Source organism: Mauremys reevesii, linkage group 12, assembly GCF_016161935.1.
Source record: "Mauremys reevesii isolate NIE-2019 linkage group 12, ASM1616193v1, whole genome shotgun sequence".
In the NCBI taxonomy this organism is placed as follows: Eukaryota; Metazoa; Chordata; order Testudines; family Geoemydidae; genus Mauremys; species Mauremys reevesii.
In genome coordinates, this window is record NC_052634.1 from 39,521,957 (window position 1) to 39,526,655 (window position 4,699).

General features: G+C 49.9%; 1 non-coding gene across 1 annotated transcript; it reads right to left on the reverse strand.

Annotated features, from left to right (window-relative positions):
- Window positions 1–1,642: 1,642 nt before the first annotated feature.
- On the reverse strand, window positions 1,643–1,716 carry TRNAT-UGU. Its single transcript has one exon. It is a non-coding gene; the product is annotated as a tRNA-Thr (tRNA).
- Window positions 1,717–4,699: the final 2,983 nt, after the last annotated feature.

The window sequence follows — 4,699 nt, forward strand, 5'->3', positions numbered from 1 at the left end:
TGTCCTCTCTTTTCCCAGTGCCCCTCAGACCCAACCCTCAGTCCCTCCTATGCTCCTGCTCCTCACTCCCAACCAGAGCCTGCTCCTCTTCACCCTTCTCCTCTGTCCCAACCCACAGCCCTCTCCTATTCCCAGAGCCCCTCAATCCCAACCCACAGCTCCCTCCTTCCCTCCAGCAGCAGGTCCTTCAGACCCCCTCAGGAAGATTTTCTTGCAAGGTTTCGTATATGAGTCTGCATGTGGATTTTACAGTATTTTGGAAATATGTTGGGTTGCTTGCCGAAATAATCATTTTTGTCTGGTGTTGGATTCCCAGTCTCCATGTTATAGGGAAGGAGAAATAAAGGGTTGTTATCCTTGTTGTGTGAATTGAGGGCAGCACAGCTGTGTAGCAGACCCGATAGAGGACTCACCCTCAATTCAATAGCACTTGCTAGGCAGGGGACATAGTGAGTGCAGGGCCTTCTTATTTCCCACTTTTCCACCCAGGATGGCAGGTGAACTCTACAGAGGCTCCTCTGGGCTTGCACTGACTAAGGACAACAGCTGTGAGTGGGGTGCAGAGAGGGGATGGCTCATGTTAAGGACTTTTGGTTGCTGGACTTACGAACCGTAGGGAGAAGGACACTGCCCAGCTTATTTGGGGGTGGGTCTTTCCCTTGTGGTTTATGTTTATGTGTTGGGGCTGCTGACATGACTTCTACTAACCCTGGACTTACATTGCAGTGTAGACATATCCTGAGAGGGCATCTAGACTGTGATAAAATCCTGCTGGCCTGGCTGACCTGGATGGTCTGATTTGGGCTCCTGGGGCTCAGGTTGTGGAGCTAAAAACTGCAGCGTAGACATCTGGGCTCAGACTGGAGCCCAGGCTCAGAGACCCTCACCCCTCGTGGGGTCTCGGAGGCTGGGCTGAAGCCCAAGTCTCTATGCTGTTATTTTATAACCCTGCAGCACAAGCCTCACAAGCCTGAATCAACTGACCCAGGGTTTGAGAATAGTGACTTGGGTGTGTTAATGGCAGTGTAGACATAATGCTAGGCTGTGTCCACACTGCAATGAAACACCCAGCGCTGTCCCGTGCCAGTGCAGGCTCCCAGGCTAGGGCCATGGGGTGGTAAATTTGCAGCGTAGACATCTCGGCTCAGGCTCAATACCGGGCTCTGGGAGCCCTCAAGGTTGGGAGGGAGTTTAGCAAGCAAAAAAGGTAGAATGGCAGTGGAGTATTACCCTCGACTCAACGGCATTTCTCCATTGGTCTGTCTGCTTTGGGGCAGGGACAATAACACGTCCTGCTGCTTTCGTTATTTCAAAGGGCAGTTTAGGATTTTCATTCTCACACACGGTGCACAAAGCAGGACTCAACCCTCGGTGCAAACTGAATGAGCTGCTCACAGATTCTGGCAGCCACAATGAGCCATTCAGCCTGAGAGCCCAGACCTGCCCCTGTCCCAGAGGAAGCAGGATCATCTGTGACAGGCTAGAACACTGACCTATCAGCTCTTAACTTCCAAATTTTCAGTAATTCTGTTATCCATGCCTGTGAGTATAATTTAAACAACTACACTGGGCTGGACCAAAGAGCTCTGTGTTTTGTCCTCCCACAGTAGCCAATACCAGGCTGCTCAAGAGTTAGTCAATGAGGCACCACTGGGAACTGAACCCAGGATCTCCTGTTTACAAGACAGGCGCTTTAGCCAGCTAAGCCATGGTGCCTACCTGTGGCAGCAACATACTGTCTGCCCACACCTGACTACCTGCATCCCCACTGGGGCCTGACAAGCTTTGCTTGTGTTTGGATTCTGCAAAGCAGAGGAGCAGGTGAGGTTTTCCTTGCAAGCTCTGTGTGTGTGTGTGTGTGTGTGAATCTTTGGCCAGGTCTGCACTACAAGGTTACTTCAGCATCATTATATTGCTCAGATGTGTGAAAAACACACAACGCTCCCTCGGTCAGCAGTTTTTGGCTGGTGCACACACTGCAATGCCACGTCTGGCGACAAAATTGCCCTGTTATGGTGACAAAATAAAACCACCTCGACCAGAGGCATAGAGCTGATAGCAGAAAACTTAAAGTGACAAATGTCTGTGTATATGCTGCTGGTCATTATATCACCATAACTGGCCTCCACCAGTATCCCACCACATCTGCCGTGAACTCGCCTGCCCTGCATTCTTGCTACAGAGGCTGGGCCCCTCCCCTTTCATAGCTCCAGAAAGTTCTGACAGCTGAGCCACTATCTATACCGGGATTAGGTTGATAGAACTGCATTGCCAGCCTAAGTAATGTAATTACACCAACCTAATTTTGTAGTGTAGACCTGTCAAGAATCACACACAAACCTTGGGAGCAAAACTTCATCTGCTCCTCTGCTTTATAGAATACAAACATGAACAACACTTGTCAGGGCCCAGTGGGGATTGGCAGAGAGTCAGGTGTGGGCCATCTTTATCCCAGGAGAGATGGACTCTAAGGGTACGTCTCCATTGCAGTGTAAGCCCAGGTGTGGCAGGCTGTGCTCAGAGCAGCACCTGGAAGCCCCATATTCACCACTCTCATATAATGATGACATGGTTTGTACAAAGTCTGCCTTGTGATGTATCATTTCAAAAGTCTTGATCTGTTGAACATTAATATCTTGTTGGATTGTGTGTGCTCGCATTGGTTGGGAAGTTATGAAGTTTTGCTCTGTGTGCATTACTGAGATATGTTATGAGGTTGAAATGCCCCCCACCAGCCTTTCAGGTGTGACAAGGGAGGAGCCAGACTCGCTGCTGGCCCATTGAAGGGATCCACACTCCCAAGGACTAGCCCAGGAACTGTGTACAATGCAGGCTTCTCCGAGATAGCACAGCGACAATGGACACTGCTTGACTCACATCGTAGCAAAGGAGCTTCCTAGCAAGTTGGAAGAAACTATGAAAGAGGGGTAGAGACATCATGACTTGGCCTCTCTCCGCCACAACTCAGCAGCTGGAAACACACCAGGAGGACAAAGACTGAACTGAAATGATTCAGAAATCAGAAGAGAATAATAACAATAATACTTGCAAACCAAAGTCCCCAACCAGACTAGTATTGGTTTTTCAGCAGAAAATTTTCAGTTTGGGAAATTTTGTTTTCTCAGTCAGAGCTTGCCAAGGGAAGCAGGGAGAAAATGTTTGAGTTGCCTCCTTCAGAGCAGCTTGGCCTGAACACTAGCTCTGGTTCACCGCTCTGGCCTTGCTCGGGTTGATGGTATTTTAATAATTTGGGCAGGTCCCAGGGTATTTGGGGGAGATGATGAGGATGTTCCCTTTTGAGATAAAAACTAAGAAATACAGCACTAGAGAATTTTTTTTAAGAAATCTGGGATTTAGACATTTTATTTAAAGCAAGGGAGTAGTGAGTTTCTGAGAAGGTTTTGTTTGCAGAAGCAACATTGTACAATCTGTCATTGTACCAAAGGGAGATGGTTGTCTACAAAGGAGGGGTAAAGACTAAGTGCATCCTATGAGGATGGGATCCAAACCCATGTGTGTAGAGCACAATGGATTAGCAGTCCATCACCTTAACCACTTGGCCATCTCAGCTGAGCTGTTAGGAAAGAGACAGGAGGAGAAATCTAAGGCCAGCAGAGCTAGGGACAATAATGAGTTTGTAAATACTAAGTGGAAGCAGGGGCTGAATGAGCTCCCCCCTCACATCCAGTGAGGAGCTGGGGGAAAGACTTCAGGAACAGAGCGTGTTTGCACAGACACACCTACTCTGCCTAGCTATGCAGCATGATGGGGCCGCTTCCCCCAAATGACCAGTTTTGGCTGGTGGCGGGTTACAAATCACTTTAGGATTGAGTGGAATTAAATGTTATTATCCTTCCTGCATGAGTGAAGGGCAGCAGAACATACCTAGTCTGTCCTGATGGAAGGGTGGGTGGATGGGTGAGGAATAGCTTTTATTGGACTTCATAGAAGTGATTGAGAACGTCACCTAAAACAGTGGTCCCCAAACATTTTACACTGTGCCCTCTTATCCCTGGCTGTGGCCTCAGAGGCCGCAGTCAAGAACTGAGCTGGGAGTGGGGCTGTTGCTTGCTGGGGAGAGGGTGCAGACAGGGTAAGGGTGGAGGCCGAGCAGGGAATCAGAGCCCCAGGCTGAGGGTGGGGTTGGGGAAGAGCTGGGGCTGAGTGGGGCTGAGTGCTGCTCCCTCCATGGGGCTGGCTCAGGCCCTGAGGTGCCCCATGAATGTTCCTCTGTGTCCCCTAGGAGTCATGCCCCACATTTTGGGACCACTGAACCCTACTCACTAATCAGGGGCTAGTGATGCAAAGCCCAGGAAAGGGAGAACAAGTGCGGGGCCCCAGCACTGGAACCATGTGAAGGGCTGCAGGAGAGGGCAATGGCTGGTGGCACAGGGAGTTAAGGGCAAAGGGGGCACAGGAGGGGCAGGAGTTAGGGGTGAAGGAGGTGCAAGGGTTGGGAGTGCAGGAGCTAGCGGTAAAGGGGGAGTGGGGATCATCCAGGGGCAATGGGGAAGTGCCAAAGTACAAGCTTTGCCCAGGGCACCATTTTCCCTAATGCTGGTCTGAGCAAACAATTGGAACTGACCCTTCAGTGAGACCAGAACCATAGTGTAGAAAAGCCCTTTTGTTAAGTGGTGGTGGCTGAGGGCTTAGGGAGATGGGTTAGAAAACAACAGGTGTTTTTCTGTGGAGGTTTGAT